This window comes from Cololabis saira, unplaced genomic scaffold (assembly GCF_033807715.1).
Source record: "Cololabis saira isolate AMF1-May2022 unplaced genomic scaffold, fColSai1.1 scf028, whole genome shotgun sequence".
NCBI lineage: Eukaryota > Metazoa > Chordata > Actinopteri > Beloniformes > Belonidae > Cololabis > Cololabis saira.
The window spans coordinates 674,467-690,541 of record NW_026906192.1 but is presented as its reverse complement, the minus strand read 5'-3'; the positions used below and the strand labels follow the sequence as shown (position 1 = coordinate 690,541).

General features: G+C 45.0%; 38 non-coding genes and 7 pseudogenes across 38 annotated transcripts; all 45 read left to right on the top strand.

The window, feature by feature from the left end:
• The first annotated feature begins 1,512 nt into the window (after positions 1 to 1,512).
• LOC133427884 (5S ribosomal RNA) lies at positions 1,513 to 1,631 on the top strand (annotated as a pseudogene).
• Positions 1,632 to 1,830: 199 nt separating this feature from the next.
• On the top strand, positions 1,831 to 1,949 carry LOC133427577 (5S ribosomal RNA). Its single transcript, XR_009772783.1, has one exon. It is a non-coding gene; the product is annotated as a 5S ribosomal RNA (ribosomal RNA).
• Positions 1,950 to 2,148: 199 nt separating this feature from the next.
• Positions 2,149 to 2,267, top strand: LOC133427880 (5S ribosomal RNA; annotated as a pseudogene).
• A 199-nt stretch (positions 2,268 to 2,466) lies between these two features.
• Positions 2,467 to 2,585, top strand: LOC133427772 (5S ribosomal RNA). Its single transcript, XR_009772967.1, has one exon. It is a non-coding gene; the product is annotated as a 5S ribosomal RNA (ribosomal RNA).
• A 217-nt stretch (positions 2,586 to 2,802) lies between these two features.
• On the top strand, positions 2,803 to 2,920 carry LOC133427899 (5S ribosomal RNA; annotated as a pseudogene).
• A 237-nt stretch (positions 2,921 to 3,157) lies between these two features.
• Positions 3,158 to 3,276, top strand: LOC133427814 (5S ribosomal RNA). The gene has a single exon (XR_009773008.1). It is a non-coding gene; the product is annotated as a 5S ribosomal RNA (ribosomal RNA).
• Positions 3,277 to 3,475: 199 nt separating this feature from the next.
• On the top strand, positions 3,476 to 3,594 carry LOC133427537 (5S ribosomal RNA). The gene has a single exon (XR_009772745.1). It is a non-coding gene; the product is annotated as a 5S ribosomal RNA (ribosomal RNA).
• A 216-nt stretch (positions 3,595 to 3,810) lies between these two features.
• On the top strand, positions 3,811 to 3,929 carry LOC133427472 (5S ribosomal RNA). Its single transcript, XR_009772684.1, has one exon. It is a non-coding gene; the product is annotated as a 5S ribosomal RNA (ribosomal RNA).
• Positions 3,930 to 4,128: 199 nt separating this feature from the next.
• On the top strand, positions 4,129 to 4,247 carry LOC133427471 (5S ribosomal RNA). The gene has a single exon (XR_009772683.1). It is a non-coding gene; the product is annotated as a 5S ribosomal RNA (ribosomal RNA).
• A 199-nt stretch (positions 4,248 to 4,446) lies between these two features.
• LOC133427865 (5S ribosomal RNA) lies at positions 4,447 to 4,565 on the top strand. The gene has a single exon (XR_009773059.1). It is a non-coding gene; the product is annotated as a 5S ribosomal RNA (ribosomal RNA).
• Positions 4,566 to 4,764: 199 nt separating this feature from the next.
• LOC133427601 (5S ribosomal RNA) lies at positions 4,765 to 4,883 on the top strand. Its single transcript, XR_009772806.1, has one exon. It is a non-coding gene; the product is annotated as a 5S ribosomal RNA (ribosomal RNA).
• Positions 4,884 to 5,100: 217 nt separating this feature from the next.
• Positions 5,101 to 5,219, top strand: LOC133427890 (5S ribosomal RNA; annotated as a pseudogene).
• Positions 5,220 to 5,418: 199 nt separating this feature from the next.
• On the top strand, positions 5,419 to 5,537 carry LOC133427470 (5S ribosomal RNA). Its single transcript, XR_009772682.1, has one exon. It is a non-coding gene; the product is annotated as a 5S ribosomal RNA (ribosomal RNA).
• A 217-nt stretch (positions 5,538 to 5,754) lies between these two features.
• LOC133427896 (5S ribosomal RNA) lies at positions 5,755 to 5,873 on the top strand (annotated as a pseudogene).
• A 199-nt stretch (positions 5,874 to 6,072) lies between these two features.
• LOC133427798 (5S ribosomal RNA) lies at positions 6,073 to 6,191 on the top strand. The gene has a single exon (XR_009772993.1). It is a non-coding gene; the product is annotated as a 5S ribosomal RNA (ribosomal RNA).
• A 199-nt stretch (positions 6,192 to 6,390) lies between these two features.
• On the top strand, positions 6,391 to 6,509 carry LOC133427742 (5S ribosomal RNA). The gene has a single exon (XR_009772938.1). It is a non-coding gene; the product is annotated as a 5S ribosomal RNA (ribosomal RNA).
• Positions 6,510 to 6,726: 217 nt separating this feature from the next.
• On the top strand, positions 6,727 to 6,845 carry LOC133427636 (5S ribosomal RNA). The gene has a single exon (XR_009772840.1). It is a non-coding gene; the product is annotated as a 5S ribosomal RNA (ribosomal RNA).
• Positions 6,846 to 7,044: 199 nt separating this feature from the next.
• Positions 7,045 to 7,163, top strand: LOC133427469 (5S ribosomal RNA). The gene has a single exon (XR_009772681.1). It is a non-coding gene; the product is annotated as a 5S ribosomal RNA (ribosomal RNA).
• A 217-nt stretch (positions 7,164 to 7,380) lies between these two features.
• Positions 7,381 to 7,499, top strand: LOC133427861 (5S ribosomal RNA). The gene has a single exon (XR_009773055.1). It is a non-coding gene; the product is annotated as a 5S ribosomal RNA (ribosomal RNA).
• A 199-nt stretch (positions 7,500 to 7,698) lies between these two features.
• LOC133427497 (5S ribosomal RNA) lies at positions 7,699 to 7,817 on the top strand. The gene has a single exon (XR_009772707.1). It is a non-coding gene; the product is annotated as a 5S ribosomal RNA (ribosomal RNA).
• Positions 7,818 to 8,016: 199 nt separating this feature from the next.
• LOC133427722 (5S ribosomal RNA) lies at positions 8,017 to 8,135 on the top strand. Its single transcript, XR_009772919.1, has one exon. It is a non-coding gene; the product is annotated as a 5S ribosomal RNA (ribosomal RNA).
• A 217-nt stretch (positions 8,136 to 8,352) lies between these two features.
• On the top strand, positions 8,353 to 8,471 carry LOC133427468 (5S ribosomal RNA). Its single transcript, XR_009772680.1, has one exon. It is a non-coding gene; the product is annotated as a 5S ribosomal RNA (ribosomal RNA).
• Positions 8,472 to 8,688: 217 nt separating this feature from the next.
• Positions 8,689 to 8,807, top strand: LOC133427527 (5S ribosomal RNA). The gene has a single exon (XR_009772735.1). It is a non-coding gene; the product is annotated as a 5S ribosomal RNA (ribosomal RNA).
• Positions 8,808 to 9,006: 199 nt separating this feature from the next.
• Positions 9,007 to 9,125, top strand: LOC133427659 (5S ribosomal RNA). The gene has a single exon (XR_009772861.1). It is a non-coding gene; the product is annotated as a 5S ribosomal RNA (ribosomal RNA).
• Positions 9,126 to 9,324: 199 nt separating this feature from the next.
• On the top strand, positions 9,325 to 9,443 carry LOC133427504 (5S ribosomal RNA). The gene has a single exon (XR_009772714.1). It is a non-coding gene; the product is annotated as a 5S ribosomal RNA (ribosomal RNA).
• A 217-nt stretch (positions 9,444 to 9,660) lies between these two features.
• On the top strand, positions 9,661 to 9,779 carry LOC133427526 (5S ribosomal RNA). The gene has a single exon (XR_009772734.1). It is a non-coding gene; the product is annotated as a 5S ribosomal RNA (ribosomal RNA).
• A 199-nt stretch (positions 9,780 to 9,978) lies between these two features.
• LOC133427604 (5S ribosomal RNA) lies at positions 9,979 to 10,097 on the top strand. Its single transcript, XR_009772809.1, has one exon. It is a non-coding gene; the product is annotated as a 5S ribosomal RNA (ribosomal RNA).
• A 199-nt stretch (positions 10,098 to 10,296) lies between these two features.
• On the top strand, positions 10,297 to 10,415 carry LOC133427467 (5S ribosomal RNA). The gene has a single exon (XR_009772679.1). It is a non-coding gene; the product is annotated as a 5S ribosomal RNA (ribosomal RNA).
• A 217-nt stretch (positions 10,416 to 10,632) lies between these two features.
• On the top strand, positions 10,633 to 10,751 carry LOC133427567 (5S ribosomal RNA). Its single transcript, XR_009772774.1, has one exon. It is a non-coding gene; the product is annotated as a 5S ribosomal RNA (ribosomal RNA).
• Positions 10,752 to 10,950: 199 nt separating this feature from the next.
• Positions 10,951 to 11,069, top strand: LOC133427466 (5S ribosomal RNA). The gene has a single exon (XR_009772678.1). It is a non-coding gene; the product is annotated as a 5S ribosomal RNA (ribosomal RNA).
• A 217-nt stretch (positions 11,070 to 11,286) lies between these two features.
• Positions 11,287 to 11,405, top strand: LOC133427791 (5S ribosomal RNA). The gene has a single exon (XR_009772986.1). It is a non-coding gene; the product is annotated as a 5S ribosomal RNA (ribosomal RNA).
• A 199-nt stretch (positions 11,406 to 11,604) lies between these two features.
• Positions 11,605 to 11,723, top strand: LOC133427703 (5S ribosomal RNA). The gene has a single exon (XR_009772901.1). It is a non-coding gene; the product is annotated as a 5S ribosomal RNA (ribosomal RNA).
• Positions 11,724 to 11,922: 199 nt separating this feature from the next.
• Positions 11,923 to 12,041, top strand: LOC133427464 (5S ribosomal RNA). Its single transcript, XR_009772676.1, has one exon. It is a non-coding gene; the product is annotated as a 5S ribosomal RNA (ribosomal RNA).
• A 199-nt stretch (positions 12,042 to 12,240) lies between these two features.
• On the top strand, positions 12,241 to 12,359 carry LOC133427775 (5S ribosomal RNA). The gene has a single exon (XR_009772970.1). It is a non-coding gene; the product is annotated as a 5S ribosomal RNA (ribosomal RNA).
• Positions 12,360 to 12,558: 199 nt separating this feature from the next.
• On the top strand, positions 12,559 to 12,677 carry LOC133427463 (5S ribosomal RNA). The gene has a single exon (XR_009772675.1). It is a non-coding gene; the product is annotated as a 5S ribosomal RNA (ribosomal RNA).
• Positions 12,678 to 12,876: 199 nt separating this feature from the next.
• LOC133427839 (5S ribosomal RNA) lies at positions 12,877 to 12,995 on the top strand. Its single transcript, XR_009773033.1, has one exon. It is a non-coding gene; the product is annotated as a 5S ribosomal RNA (ribosomal RNA).
• A 198-nt stretch (positions 12,996 to 13,193) lies between these two features.
• On the top strand, positions 13,194 to 13,312 carry LOC133427600 (5S ribosomal RNA). The gene has a single exon (XR_009772805.1). It is a non-coding gene; the product is annotated as a 5S ribosomal RNA (ribosomal RNA).
• Positions 13,313 to 13,529: 217 nt separating this feature from the next.
• LOC133427895 (5S ribosomal RNA) lies at positions 13,530 to 13,648 on the top strand (annotated as a pseudogene).
• Positions 13,649 to 13,847: 199 nt separating this feature from the next.
• Positions 13,848 to 13,966, top strand: LOC133427649 (5S ribosomal RNA). Its single transcript, XR_009772852.1, has one exon. It is a non-coding gene; the product is annotated as a 5S ribosomal RNA (ribosomal RNA).
• A 199-nt stretch (positions 13,967 to 14,165) lies between these two features.
• LOC133427584 (5S ribosomal RNA) lies at positions 14,166 to 14,284 on the top strand. The gene has a single exon (XR_009772790.1). It is a non-coding gene; the product is annotated as a 5S ribosomal RNA (ribosomal RNA).
• A 217-nt stretch (positions 14,285 to 14,501) lies between these two features.
• Positions 14,502 to 14,620, top strand: LOC133427462 (5S ribosomal RNA). Its single transcript, XR_009772674.1, has one exon. It is a non-coding gene; the product is annotated as a 5S ribosomal RNA (ribosomal RNA).
• A 199-nt stretch (positions 14,621 to 14,819) lies between these two features.
• Positions 14,820 to 14,938, top strand: LOC133427625 (5S ribosomal RNA). Its single transcript, XR_009772829.1, has one exon. It is a non-coding gene; the product is annotated as a 5S ribosomal RNA (ribosomal RNA).
• Positions 14,939 to 15,154: 216 nt separating this feature from the next.
• On the top strand, positions 15,155 to 15,273 carry LOC133427510 (5S ribosomal RNA). The gene has a single exon (XR_009772719.1). It is a non-coding gene; the product is annotated as a 5S ribosomal RNA (ribosomal RNA).
• A 199-nt stretch (positions 15,274 to 15,472) lies between these two features.
• Positions 15,473 to 15,591, top strand: LOC133427883 (5S ribosomal RNA; annotated as a pseudogene).
• Positions 15,592 to 15,790: 199 nt separating this feature from the next.
• Positions 15,791 to 15,909, top strand: LOC133427738 (5S ribosomal RNA). The gene has a single exon (XR_009772935.1). It is a non-coding gene; the product is annotated as a 5S ribosomal RNA (ribosomal RNA).
• Positions 15,910 to 16,075: the final 166 nt, after the last annotated feature.

Sequence of the window (16,075 nt, the reverse complement as noted above, 5' to 3'; positions counted from 1 at the left end):
AGCGGTTTTTGATGGCGTAGTGGAAGTAGATGATAACATAAAGTATGCGACAATTTCCAATTACTATAGAACTATCAAGGAAAGTATACCACAAACGTGGAAGAATTTAATAGAAACAAAGATAGTCAAAGACAGGACAAGCAAACTTCCTGAATTAAAAGTTAGACAGGGTGGGCAAAAGAAAGAGTTCAGCATGATATCCAGCAAACAAATATACGACCTCATCGTGATAAATGTCACACAAAAACCGGCGTCCCTGTCTTACTGGGGCAAGATCTTTCCACAGAAAGAGGGGAGGAGAATTTGGGAAAGGTGGAAATTGAAGGGAAACAGTATTGAGGCTGAGGATAACGACTTCAAAATAAGACACAATAAAATATTTACAAATGTGATTTTGCACCAATTCGACAGGGAGGTTAGTAGGGATTGTGATATCTGCGGTTTATTCCCGGAGACTCTGCTACACATGTATGACGTGTGTCCTGAGTTGACCGGTTTTCTAGGCGCGTTGAAAAAATGTTTGGTCGAGAAATTGGGAATGGTGTGGGACGGGAGGGATTCGTGGGAGTTTTTTCTTTTGTTTGGGGAATGGGACCACAGTAAGGTGAAGAATGTAGCCTTATGTAAATTCCTATTAAGCCATGCCCGATGGGCTATAAAGACACGCAGGAACATAGCACACTTCGAACAAAGAGTTGTTGAAATTTGGCCCATATTTCAAAATATAGTGAAAAATCAAATTACATTTCGTTTAATTCATGGAGACGAGAAATTTGAACGGTCTTTTGTGGAAAATGGTAATCTTCTGTCCCTGGACAGGGATAAAAGTATTATATGGAAATGGTGAAGGGGTTGTGCGGTTGTTGGCGGTGTCATGTATGTGATTAAGTGGGATTGTAAATAGCTAGGAGTACATGGTGGTTAGGAGCTCGTAGAGTGAGAACTGTGTGCAGTTGATAGGAATTTTCTGTGTGTTAATTTTGCTAAATGGGTGATGTTTTGTTTTTTAAACATGACTGTGTAATCATGGAGGTTTTATTTTGGGAGCTCGAATGTAATATTTTGTTTTTTCTTTCTTTGATGGGAAAAAGAGACCCAATTGTTGTTATACGGTATGATGAAAATATTTCTTTTCAAAGCAAAATGTAAACAAAAGTATATTTTTTAAATGTAAAATATATTTTCACAATAAAAGACAAAAAAAAAAAAAAAAAAGATGCGCCCGATCTCGTCTGATCTCGGAAGCTAAGCAGGGTCGGGCCTGGTTAGTACTTGGATGGGAGACCGCCTGGGAATACCAGGTGCTGTAGGCTTTTTCAACCAGCAGAGAACGGTCTCGCTTAATCTAGCCACACATATTTCAACGTGGTAACAGCGACAGCTCACGTCCTAAAGTGTTTTGCACATGGTTAAGGCACTTTAACTCCAACAAATAAAACCAACAAATCAATGACTTATATTCTATGACTTATATTCAACTCCATATAAGAGGTATTTCAAGCTGCAGCTTCTGCTTACGGCCATACCAGCCTGGATGCGCCCGATCTCGTCTGATCTCGGAAGCTAAGCAGGGTCGGGCCTTGTTAGTACTTGGATGGGAGACCGCCTGGCAATACCAGATGCTGTAAGCTTTTTCAACCAGCAGAGAGCGCTCACGCTTAATCTACCCACACATATTTCAACGTGGTAACAGCGATAGCTCACGTCCTAAAGTGTTTTGCACATGGTTAAGGCACTTTAACTCCAACAAATAAAACCAACAAATCAATGACTTATATTCTATGACTTATCTTCAACTCCATATAAGAGGTATTTCAAGCAGCAGCTTCTGCTTACGGCCATACCAGCCTGGATGCGCCCGATCTCGTCTGATCTCGGAAGCTAAGCTGGGTCGGGCCTGGTTAGTACTTGGATGGGAGACCGCCTGGGAATACCAGGTGCTGTAAGCATTTTCAACCAGCAGAGAGCGCTCTCGCTTAATCTACCCACACATATTTCAACGTGGTAACAGCGACAGCTCACGTCCTAAAGTGTTTTGCACATGGTTAAGGCACTTTAACTCCAACAAATAAAACCAACAAATCTATGACTTATATTCTATGACTTATCTTCAACTCCATACAAGAGGTATTTCAAGCTGCAGCTTCAGCTTACGGCCACACCAGCCTGGATGCGTCCAATCTCATCTGATCTCGGAAGCTAAGCAGGGTCGGGCCTGGTTAGTACTTGGATGGGAGACCGCCTGGGAATACAGGGTGCTGTAAGCTTTTTCAACCAGCAGAGAGCGCTCTCGCTTAATCTACCCACACATATTTCAACGTGGTAACAGCGACAGCTCACGTCCTAAAGTCTTTTGCACATGGTTAAGGCACTTTAACTGCAAAAAAAAAAACCAACAAATCTATGACTTATATTCTATGACTTATCTTCAACTCCATACAAGAGGTATTTCAAGCTGCAGCTTCTGCTTACTGCCATACCAGCCAGGATGCGCCCGATCTCGTCTGATCTCGGAAGCTAAGCAGGGTGGGGCCTGGTTAGTACTTGGATGGGAGACCGCCTGGGAATACCAGGTGCTGTAAGCTTTTTCAACCTGCAGAGAACGCTCTCGCTTAATCTAACCACATATATTTCAACGTGGTAACAGCGAAAGCTCACGTCCTAAAGTGTTTTGCACATGGTTAAGGCACTTTAACTCCAACAAATAAGCGCTTCTAAATTATTATCACCAACAAATCAATGACTTATATTATATGACTTATCTTCAACTCCATATAAGAGGTATTTCAAGCTGCAGCTTCTGCTTACGGCCATACCAGCCTGGATGCGCCCAATCTCGTCTGATCTCGGAAGCTAAGCAGGGTCGGGCCTGGTTAGTACTTGGATGGGAGACCGCCTGGGAATACCAGGTGCGTACTTGGATGGGAGACCGCCTGGGAATACCAGGTGCTGTATGCTTTTTCAACCAGCAGAGAACGCTCTCGCTTAATCTACCCACACATATTTCAACGTGGTAACTGCGACAGCTCACGTCCTAAAGTGTTTTGCACATGGTTAAGGCACCTTAACTCCAACAAATAAAACCAACAGATCAATGACTTATATTCTATGACTTATCTTCAACTCCATATAAGAGGTATTTCAAGCTGCAGCTTCTGCTTACGGCCATACCAGCCTGGATGAGCCCGATCTCGACTGATCTCGGAAGCTAAGCAGGGTCGGGCCTGGTTAGTACTTGGATGGGAAACCGCCTGGGAATACCAGGTGCTGTAAGCTTTTTCAACCAGCAGAGAGCGCTCTCGCTTAATCTACACACACATATTTCAACGTGGTAACAGCGACAGCTCACGTCCTAAAGTGTTTTGCACATGGTTAAGGCACTTTAACTCCAACAAATAAAACCAACAAATCAATGACTTATATTCTATGACTTATCTTCAACTCCCTATAAGAGGTATTTCAAGCTGCAGCTTCTGCTTACGGCCATACCAGCCTGGATGCGCCCGATCTCGTCTGATCTCGGAAGCTAAGCAGGGTCGGGCCTGGTTAGTACTTGGATGGGAGACCGCCTGGGAATACCAGGTGCTGTAATCTTTTTCAACCAGCAGAGAGCGCTCTCGCTTAATCTACCCACACATATTTCAACGTGGTAACAGCGACAGCTCACGTCCTAAAGTGTTTTGCACATGGTTAAGGCACTTTAACTCCAACAAATAAGCGCTTCTAAATTATTATCACCAACAAATCAATGACTTGTATTATATACTTATCTTCAACTCCATATAAGAAGTATTTCAAGCTGCAGCTTCAGCTTACGGCCATACCAGCCTGGATGCGCCCGATCTCGTCTGATCTCGGAAGCTAAGCAGGGTCGGGCCTGGTTAGTACTTGGATGGGAGACCGCCTGGGAATACCAGGTGCTGTAAGCTTTTTCAACCAGCAGAGAACGCTCTCGCTTAATCTACCCACACATATTTCAACGTGGTAACAGCGACAGCTCACGTCCTAAAGTGTTTGGCACATGGTTAAGGCACTTTAACTCCAACAAATAAAACCAACAAATCAATGACTTATATTCTATGACTTATCTTCAACTCCATATAAGAGGTATTTCAAGCAGCAGCTTCTGCTTACGGCCATACCAGCCTGGATGCGCCCGATCTCGTCTGATCTCGGAAGCTAAGCAGGGTCGGGCCTGGTTAGTACTTGGATGGGAGACCGCCTGGGAATACCAGGTGCTGTAAGCTTTTTCAACCAGCAGAGAACGCTCTCGCTTAATCTACCCACACATATTTCAACGTGGTAACAGCGACAGCTCACGTCCTAAAGTGTTTTGCACATGGTTAAGGCACTTTAACTCCAACAAATAAAAAAAACAAATCTATGACTTATATTCTATGACTTATCTTCAACTCCATACAAGAGGTATTTCAAGCTGCAGCTTCAGCTTACGGCCATACCAGCCTGGATGCGTCCAATCTCATCTGATCTCGGAAGCTAAGCAGGGTCGGGCCTGGTTAGTACTTGGATGGGAGACCGCCTGGGAATACAGGGTGCTGTAAGCTTTTTCAACCAGCAGAGAGCGCTCTCGCTTAATCTACCCACACATATTTCAACGTGGTAACAGCGACAGCTCACGTCCTAAAGTCTTTTGCACATGGTTAAGGCACTTTAACTACAAAAAAAAAAAACAACAAATCTATGACTTATATTCTATGACTTATCTTCAACTCCATACAAGAGGTATTTCAAGCTGCAGCTTCTGCTTACTGCCATACCAGCCTGGATGCGCCCGATCTCGTCTGATCTCGGAAGCTAAGCAGGGTGGGGCCTGGTTAGTACTTGGATGGGAGACCGCCTGGGAATACCAGGTGCTGTAAGCTTTTTCAACCTGCAGAGAACGCTCTCGCTTAATCTAACCACATATATTTCAACGTGGTAACAGCGAAAGCTCACGTCCTAAAGTGTTTTTTACATGGTTAAGGCACTTTAACTCCAACAAATAAGCGCTTCTAAATTATTATCACCAACAAATCAATGACTTATATTATATGACTTATCTTCAACTCCATATAAGAGGTATTTCAAGCTGCAGCTTCTGCTAACGGCCATACCAGCCTGGATAGGCCTGATCTCGTCTGATCTCGGAAGCTAAGCAGGGTCGGGCCTGGTTAGTACTTGGATGGGAGACAGCCTGGGAATACCAGGTGCTGTAAGCTTTTTCAACCTGCAGAGAGCGCTCTCGCTTAATCTACCCAAACATATTTCAACGTGGTAACAGCGACAGCTCACGTCCTAAAGTGTTTTGCACATGGTTAAGGCACTTTAACTCCAACAAATAAAACCAACAAATCTATGACTTATATTCTATGACTTATCTTCAACTCCATACAAGAGGTATTTCAAGCTGCAGCTTCTGCTTACGGCCATACCAGCCTGGATGCGCCCGATCTCGTCTGATCTCGGAAGCTAAGCAGGGTCGGGCCTGGTTAGTACTTGGATGGGAGACCGCCTGGGAATACCAGGTGCTGTAAGCTTTTTCAACCTGCAGAGAACGCTCTCGCTTAATCTACCCCCATATATTTCAACGTGGTAACAGCGAAAGCTCACGTCCTAAAGTGTTTTGCACATGGTTAAGGCACTTTAACTCCAACAAATAAGCGCTTCTAAATTATTATCACCAACAAATCAATGACTTATATTATATGACTTATCTTCAACTCCATATAAGAGGTATTTCAAGCTGCAGCTTCTGCTAACGACCATACCAGCCTGGATGCGCCAGATCTAGTCTGATTTCGGAAGCTAAGCAGGGTCGGGCCTGGTTAGTACTTGGATGGGAGACCGCCTGGGAATACCAGGTGCTGTAAGCTTTTTCAACCAGCAGAGAGCGCTCTCGCTTAATCTACCCACACATATTTCAACGTGGTAACAGCGACAGCTCACGTCCTAAAGTGTTTTGCACATGGTTAAGGCACTTTAACTCCAACAAATAAAACCAACAAATCAATTACTTATATTCTATGACTTATCTTCAACTCCATATAAGAGGTATTTCAAGCTGCAGCTTCTGCTTATGGCCATACCAGCCTGGATGCGCCCGATCTCGTCTGATCTCGGAAGCTAAGCAGGGTCAGGCCTGGTTAGTACTTGGATGGGAGACCGCCTGGGAATACCAGGTGCTTTAAGCTTTTTCAACCAGCAGAGAGCGCTCTCGCTTAATCTACCCACACATATTTCAACGTGGTAAGAGCGACAGCTCACGTCCAAAAGTGTTTTGCACATGGTTAAGGCACTTTAACTCCAACAAATAAAACCAACAAATCAATTACTTATATTCTATGACTTATCTTCAACTACATATAAGAGGTATTTCAAGCTGCAGCTTCTGCTTACGGCCATACCAGCCTGGATGCGCCTGATCTCGTCTGATCTCGGAAGCTAAGCAGGGTCGGTCCTGGTTAGTACTTGGATGGGAGACCGCCTGGGAATACCAGGTGCTGTAAGCATTTTCAACCAGCAGAGAGCGCTCTCGCTTAATCTACCCACACATATTTCAACGTGGTAACAGTGACAGCTCACGTCCAAAAGTGTTTTTCACATGGTTAAGGCACTTTAACTCCGACAAATAAGCGCTTCTAAATTATTATCACCAACAAATCAATGACTTATATTCTATGACTTATCTTCAACTCCATATAAGAGGTATTTCAAGCTGCAGCTTCAGCTTACGGCCATACCAGCCTGGATGCGCCCGATCTCGTCTGATCTCGGAAGCTAAGCAGGGTCGGGCCTGGTTTGTACTTGGATGGGAGACCGCCTGGGAATACCAGGTGCTGTAATCTTTTTCAACCAGCAGAGAGCGCTCTCGCTTAATCTACCCACACATATTTCAACGTGGTAAGAGCGACAGCTCACGTCCAAAAGTGTTTTGCACATGGTTAAGGCACTTTAACTCCAACAAATAAAACCAACAAATCAATGACTTATATTCTATGACTTATCTTCAACTACATATAAGAGGTATTTCAAGCTGCAGCTTCTGCTTACGGCCATACCAGCCTGGATGCGCCCGATCTCGTCTGATCTCGGAAGCTAAGCAGGGTCGGGCCTGGTTAGTACTTGGATGGGAGACCGCCTGGGAATACCAGGTGCTGTAAGCTTTTTCAACCAGCAGAGAGCGCTCTCGCTTAATCTACCCACACATATTTCAACGTGGTAACAGCGACAGCTCACGTCCAAAAGTGTTTTTCACATGGTTAAGGCACTTTAACTCCAACAAATAAGCGCTTCTAAATTATTATCACCAACAAATCAATGACTTATATTATATGACTTATCTTCAACTCCATATAAGAGGTATTTCAAGCAGCAGCTTCTGCTTACGGCCATACCAGCCTGGATGCGCCCGATCTTGTCTGGTCTCGGAAGCTAAGCAGGGTCGGGCCTGGTTAGTACTTGGATGGGAGAACGCCTGGGAATACCAGGTGCTGTAAGCATTTTCAACCAGCAGAGAGCGCTCTCGCTTAATCTACCCACACATATTTCAACGTGGTAACAGCGACAGCTCACGTCCTAAAGTGTTTTGCACATGGTTAAGGCACTTTAACTCCAACAAATAAAACCAACAAATCAATGACTTATATTCTATGACTTATCTTCAACTCCATATAAGAGTTATTTCAAGCAGCAGATTCTGCTTACGGCCATACCAGCCTGGATGCGCCCGATCTCGTCTGATCTCGGAAGCTAAGCAGGGTCGGGCCTGGTTAGTACTTGGATGGGAGACCGCCTGGGAATACCAGGTGCTGTAAGCATTTTCAACCAGCAGAGAGCGCTCTCGCTTAATCTACCCACACATATTTCAACGTGGTAACAGCGACAGCTCACGTCCTAAAGTGTTTTGCACATGGTTAAGGCACTTTAACTCCAACAAATAAAACCAACAAATCAATGACTTATATTCTATGACTTATCTTCAACTCCATATAAGAGGTATTTCAAGCTGCAGCTTCTGCTTACGGCCATACCAGCCTGGATGCCCCCGATCACGTCTGATCTCGGAAGCTAAGCAGGGTCGGGCCTGGTTAGTACTTGGATGGGAGACCACCTGGGAATACCAGGTGCTGTAACCTTTTTCAACCTGCAGAGAACGCTCTCGCTTAATCTACCCACATATATTTCAACGTGGTAACAGCGACAGCTCACGTCCTAAAGTGTTTTGCACATGGTTAAGGCACTTTATCTCCAACAAATAAGCGCTTCTAAATTATTATCACCAACAAATCAATGACTTATATTATATGACTTATCTTCAACTCCATATAAGAGGTATTTCAAGCTGCAGCTTCTGCTTACGGCCATACCAGCCTGGATGCGCCCGATCTCGTCTGATCTCGGAAGCTAAGCAGGGTCGGGCCTGGTTAGTACTTGGATGGGAGACCGCCTGGGAATACCAGGTGCTGTAAGCTTTTTCAACCAGCAGAGAGCGCTCTCGCTTAATCTACCCACACATATTTCAACGTGGTAACAGCGACAGCTCACGTCCTAAAGTGTTTTGCACATGGTTAAGGCACTTTAACTCCAACAAATAAGCGCTTCTAAATTATTATCACCAACAAATCAATGACTTATATTATATGACTTATCTTCAACTCCATATAAGAGGTATTTCAAGCTGCAGCTTCAGCTTACGGCCATACCAGCCTGGATGCGCCCGATCTCGTCTGATCTCGGAAGCTAAGCAGGGTCGGGCCTGGTTAGTACTTGGATGGGAGACCGCCTGGGAATATCAGGTGCTGTAAGCTTTTTCAACCAGCAGAGAGCGCTCTCGCTTAATCTACCCACACATATTTCAACGTGGTAACAGCGACAGCTCACGTCCTAAAGTGTTTTGCACATGGTTAAGGCACTTTAACTCCAACAAATAAAACCAACAAATCAAGGACTTATATTCTATGACTTATCTTCAACTCCATATAAGAGGTATTTCAAGCAGCAGATTCTGCTTACGGCCGTACCAGCCTGGATGCGCCTGATCTCGTCTGATCTCGGAAGCTAAGCAGGGTCGGGCCTGGTTAGTACTTGGATGGGAGACCGCCTGGGAATACCAGGTGCTGTAAGCTTTTTCAACCAGCAGAGAGCGCTCTCGCTTAATCTACCCACACATATTTCAATGTGGTAACAGCGACAGCTCTCGTCCTAAAGTGTTTTGCACATGGTTAAGGCACTTTAACTCCAACAAATAAAACCAACAAATCAATGACTTATATTCTATGACTTATCTTCAACTCCATATAAGAGGTATTTCAAGCTGCAGCTTCTGCTTATGGCCATACCAGCCTGGATGCGCCCGATCTCGTCTGATCTCGGAAGCTAAGCAGGGTCGGGCCTGGTTAGTACTTGGATGGGAGACCGCCTGGGAATACCAGGTGCTGTAAGCTTTTTCATCCAGCAGAGAGTGCTCTCGCTTAATCTACCCACACATATTTCAACGTGGTAACAGCGACAGCTCACGTCCTAAACTGTTTTGCACATGGTTAGGGCACTTTAACTCCAACAAATAAGCGCTTCTAAATTATTATCACCAACAAATCAATGACTTATATTATATGACTTATCTTCAACTCCATATAAGAGGTATTTCAAGCTGCAGCTTCAGCTTACGGCCATACCAGCCTGGATGCGCCCGATCTCGTCTGATCTCGGAAGCTAAGCAGGGTCGGGCCTGGTTAGTACTTGGATGGGAGACCGCCTGGGAATATCAGGTGCTGTAAGCTTTTTCAACCAGCAGAGAGCGCTCTCGCTTAATCTACCCACACATATTTCAACGTGGTAACAGCGACAGCTCACGTCCTAAAGTGTTTTGCACATGGTTAAGGCACTTTAACTCCAACAAATAAAACCAACAAATCAATGACTTATATTCTATGACTTATCTTCAACTCCATATAAGAGGTATTTCAAGCAGCAGATTCTGCTTACGGCCATACCAGCCTGGATGCGCCCGATCTCGTCTGATCTCGGAAGCTAAGCAGGGTCGGGCCAGGTTAGTACTTGGATAGGAGACCGCCTGGGAATACCAGGTGCTGTAAGCATTTTCAACCAGCAGAGAACGCTCTCGCTTAATCTACCCACACATATTTCAACGTGGTAACAGCGACAGCTCACGTCCTAAAGTGTTTTGCACATGGTTAAGGCACTTTAACTCCTACAAATAAAACCAACAAATCAATGACTTATATTCTATGACTTATCTTCAACTCCATATAAGAGGTATTTCAAGCTGCAGCTTCTGCTTACGGCCATACCAGCCTGGATGCGCCCGATCTCGTCTGATCTCGGAAGCTAAGCAGGGTCGGGCCTGGTTAGTACTTGGATGGGAGACCGCCTGGGAATACCAGGTGCTGTAAGCTTTTTCAACCAGCAGAGAGCGCTCTCGCTTAATCTACCCACACAAATTTCAACGTGGTAACAGCGACAGCTCACGTCCTAAAGTGTTTTGCACATGGTTAAGGCACTTTAACTCCAACAAATAAGCGCTTCTAAATTATTATCACCAACAAATCAATGACTTATATTATATGACTTATCTTCATCTCCATATAAGAGGTATTTCAAGCTGCAACTTCAGCTCACGGCCATACCAGCCTGGATGCGCCCGATCTCGTCTGATCTCGGAAGCTAAGCAGGGTCGGGCCTGGTTAGTACTTGGATGGGAGACCGCCTGGGAATACCAGGTGCTGTAAGCTTTTTCAACCAGCAGAGAGCGCTCTCGCTTAATCTACCCACACATATTTCAACGTGGTAACAGCGACAGCTCACGTCCTAAAGTGTTTTGCACATGGTTAAGGCACTTTAACTCCAACAAATAAAACCAACAAATCAATGACTTATATTCTATGACTTATCTTCAACTCCATATAAGAGGTATTTCAAGCTGCAGCTTCTGCTTACGGCCATACCAGCCTGGATGCGCCCGATCTCGTCTGATCTCGGAAGCTAAGCAGGGTCGGGCCTGGTTAGTACTTGGATGGGAGACCGCCTGGGAATACCAGGTGCTGTAAGCTTTTTCAACCAGCAGAGAGCGCTCTCGCTTAATCTACCCACACATATTTCAACGTGGTAACAGCGACAGCTCACGTCCTAAAGTGTTTTGCACATGGTTAAGGCACTTTAACTCCAACAAATAAGCGCTTCTAAATTATTATCACCAACAAATCAATGACTTATATTATATGACTTATCTTCAACTCCATATAAGAGGTATTTCAAGCTGCAGCTTCAGCTTATGGCCATACCAGCCTCGATGCGCCCGATCTCGTCTGATCTCGGAAGCTAAGCAGGGTCGGGCCTGGTTAGTACTTGGATGGGAGACCGCCTGGGAATACCAGGTGCTGTATGCTTTTTCAACCAGCAGAGAACGCTCTCGCTTAATCTACCCACACATATTTCAACGTGGTAACTGCGACAGCTCACGTCCTAAAGTGTTTTGCACATGGTTAAGGCACCTTAACTCCAACAAATAAAACCAACAGATCAATGACTTATATTCTATGACTTATCTTCAACTCCATATAAGAGGTATTTCAAGCTGCAGCTTCTGCTTACGGCCATACCAGCCTGGATGAGCCCGATCTCGTCTGATCTCGGAAGCTAAGCAGGGTCGGGCCTGGTTAGTACTTGGATGGGAAACCGCCTGGGAATACCAGGTGCTGTAAGCTTTTTCAACCAGCAGAGAGCGCTCTCGCTTAATCTACACACACATATTTCAACGTGGTAACAGCGACAGCTCACGTCCTAAAGTGTTTTGCACATGGTTAAGGCACTTTAACTCCAACAAATAAAACCAACAAATCAATGACTTATATTCTATGACTTATCTTCAACTCCCTATAAGAGGTATTTCAAGCTGCAGCTTCTGCTTACGGCCATACCAGCCTGGATGCGCCCGATCTCGTCTGATCTCGGAAGCTAAGCAGGGTCGGGCCTGGTTAGTACTTGGATGGGAGACCGCCTGGGAATACCAGGTGCTGTAAGCTTTTTCAACCAGCAGAGAGCGCTCTCGCTTAATCTAGCCACACATATTTCAACGTGGTAACAGCGACAGCTCACGTCCTAAAGTGTTTTGCACATGGTTAAGGCACTTTAACTCCAACAAATAAAACCAACAAATCAATGACTTATATTCTATGACTTATCTTCAACTCCATATAAGAGGTATTTCAAGCTGCAGCTTCTGCTTACGGCAATACCAGCCTGGATGCGCCCGATCTCGTCTGATCTCGGAAGCTAAGCAGGGTCGGGCCTTGTTAGTACTTGGATGGGAGACCGCCTGGGAATACCAGGTGCTGTAAGCTTTTTCAACCAGCAGAGAGCGCTCACGCTTAATCTACCCACACATATTTCAACGTGGTAACAGCGACAGCTCACGTCCTAAAGTGTTTGGCACATGGTTAAGGCACTTTAACTCCAACAAATAAAACCAACAAATCAATGACTTATATTCTATGACTTATCTTCAACTCCATATAAGAGGTATTTCAAGCAGCAGCTTCTGCTTACGGCCATACCAGCCTGGATGCGCCCGATCTCGTCTGATCTCGGAAGCTAAGCAGGGTCGGGCCTGGTTAGTACTTGGATGGGAGACCGCCTGGGAATACCAGGTGCTGTAAGCTTTTTCAACCAGCAGAGAACGCTCTCGCTTAATCTACCCACACATATTTCAACGTGGTAACAGCGACAGCTCACGTCCTAAAGTGTTTTGCACATGGTTAAGGCACTTTAACTCCAACAAATAAAAAAAACAAATCTATGACTTATATTCTATGACTTATCTTCAACTCCATACAAGAGGTATTTCAAGCTGCAGCTTCAGCTTACGGCCATACCAGCATGGATGCGTCCAATCTCATCTGATCTCGGAAGCTAAGCAGGGTCGGGCCTGGTTAGTACTTGGATGGGAGACCGCCTGGGAATACCAGGTGCTGTAAGCTTTTTCAACCAGCAGAGAGCGCTCTCGCTTAATCTACCCACACATATTTCAACGTGGTAACAGCGACAGCTCACGTCCTAAAGTCTTTTGCACATGGTTAAGGCACTTTAACTACAAAAAAAAAAACAACAAATCTATGACTTATATTCTATGACTTATCTTCAACTCCATACAAGAGGTATTACAAGCTGCAGCTTCTGCTTACTGCCATACCAGCCTGGATGCGCCCGATCTCGTCTGATCTCGGAAGCTAAGCAGGGTGGGGCCTGGTTAGTACTTGGATGGGAGACCGCCTGGGAATACCAGGTGCTGTAAGCTTTTTCAACCTGCAGAGAACGCTCTCGCTTAATCTACCCACATATATTTCAACGTGGTAACAGCGAAAGCTCACGTCCTAAAGTGTTTTGCACATGGTTAAGGCACTTTAACTCCAACAAATAAGCGCTTCTAAATTATTATCACCAACAAATCAATGACTTATATTATATGACTTATCTTCAACTCCATATAAGAGGTATTTCAAGCTGCAGCTTCTGCTAACGACCATACCAGCCTGGATGCGCCAGATCTAGTCTGATTTCGGAAGCTAAGCAGGGTCGGGCCTGGTTAGTACTTGGATGGGAGACCGCCTGGGAATACCAGGTGCTGTAAGCTTTTTCAACCAGCAGAGAGCGCTCTCGCTTAATCTACCCACACATATTTCAACGTGGTAACAGCGACAGCTCACGTCCTAAAGTGTTTTGCACATGGTTAAGGCACTTTAACTCCAACAAATAAAACCAACAAATCAATTACTTATATTCTATGACTTATCTTCAACTCCATATAAGAGGTATTTCAAGCTGCAGCTTCTGCTTACGGCCATACCAGCCTGGATGCGCCCGATCTCGTCTGATCTCGGAAGCTAAGCAGGGTCGGGCCTGGTTAGTACTTGGATGGGAGACCGCCTGGGAATACCAGGTGCTTTAAGCTTTTTCAACCAGCAGAGAGCGCTCTCGCTTAATCTACCCACACATATTTCAACGTGGTAAGAGCGACAGCTCACGTCCAAAAGTGTTTTGCACATGGTTAAGGCACTTTAACTCCAACAAATAAAACCAACAAATCAATTACTTATATTCTATGACTTATCTTCAACTCCATATAAGAGGTATTTCAAGCTGCAGCTTCTGCTTACGGCCATACCAGCCTGGATGCGCCCGATCTCGTCTGATCTCGGAAGCTAAGCAGGGTCGGGCCTGGTTAGTACTTGGATGGGAGACCACCTGGGAATACCAGGTGCTGTAACCTTTTTCAACCTGCAGAGAACGCTCTCGCTTAATCTACCCACATATATTTCAACGTGGTAACAGCGACAGCTCACGTCCTAAAGTGTTTTGCACATGGTTAAGGCACTTTATCTCCAACAAATAAGCGCTTCTAAATTATTATCACCAACAAATCAATGACTAATATTATATGACTTATCTACAACTCCATATAAGAGGTATTTCAAGCTGCAGCTTCTGCTTACGGCCATACCAGCCTGGATGCGCCCGATCTCGTCTGATCTCGGAAGCTAAGCAGGGTCGGGCCTGGTTAGTACTTGGATGGGAGACCGCCTGGGAATACCAGGTGCTGTAAGCTTTTTCAACCAGCAGAGAGCGCTCTCGCTTAATCTACCCACACATATTTCAACGTGGTAACAGCGACAGCTCACGTCCTAAAGTGTTTTGCACATGGTTAAGGCACTTTAACTCCAACAAATAAAACCAACAAATTAATGACTTATATTCTATGACTTATCTTCAACTCCATATAAGAGGTATTTCAAGCTGCAGCTTCAGCTTACGGCCATACCAGCCTGGATGCGCCCGATCTCGTCTGATCTCGGAAGCTAAGCAGGGTCAGGCCTGGTTAGTACTTGGATGGGAGACCGCCTGGGAATACCAGGTGCTGTAAGCTTTTTCAACCAGCAGAGAGCGCTCTCGCTTAATCTACCCACACATATTTCAACGTGGTAACAGCGACAGCTCACGTCCTAAAGTGTTTTGCACATGGTTAAGGCACTTTAACTCCAACAAATAAGCGCTTCTAAATTATTATCACCAACAAATCAATGACTTGTATTATATACTTATCTTCAACTCTATATAAGAAGTATTTCAAGCTGCAGCTTCTGCTTACGGCCATACCAGCCTGGATGCGCCCGATCTCGTCTGATCTCGGAAGCTAAGCAGGGTCGGGCCTGGTTAGTACTTGGATGGGAGACCGCCTGGGAATACCAGGTGCTGTAGGCTTTTTCAACCAGCAGAGAACGGTCTCGCTTAATCTAGCCACACATATTTCAACGTGGTAACAGCGACAGCTCACGTCCTAAAGTGTTTTGCACATGGTTAAGGCACTTTAACTCCAACAAATAAAACCAACAAATCAATGACTTATATTCTATGACTTATATTCAACTCCATATAAGAGGTATTTCAAGCTGCAGCTTCTGCTTACGGCCATACCAGCCTGGATGCGCCCGATCTCGTCTGATCTCGGAAGCTAAGCAGGGTCGGGCCTTGTTAGTACTTGGATGGGAGACCGCCTGGCAATACCAGATGCTGTAAGCTTTTTCAACCAGCAGAGAGCGCTCACGCTTAATCTACCCACACATATTTCAACGTGGTAACAGCGACAGCTCACGTCCTAAAGTGTTTTGCACATGGTTAAGGCACTTTAACTCCAACAAATAAAACCAACAAATCAATGACTTATATTCTATGACTTATCTTCAACTCCATATAAGAGGTATTTCAAGCAGCAGCTTCTGCTTACGGCCATACCAGCCTGGATGCGCCCGATCTCGTCTGATCTCGGAAGCTAAGCTGGGTCGGGCCTGGTTAGTACTTGGATGGGAGACCGCCTGGGAATACCAGGTGCTGTAAGGTTTTTCAACCAGCAGAGAACGCTCTCGCTTAATCTACCCACACATATTTCAACGTGGTAACAGCGACAGCTCACGTCCTAAAGTGTTTTGCACATGGTTAAGGCACTTTAACTCCAACAAATAAGCGCTTCTAAATTATTATCACCAACAAATCAATGACTTATATT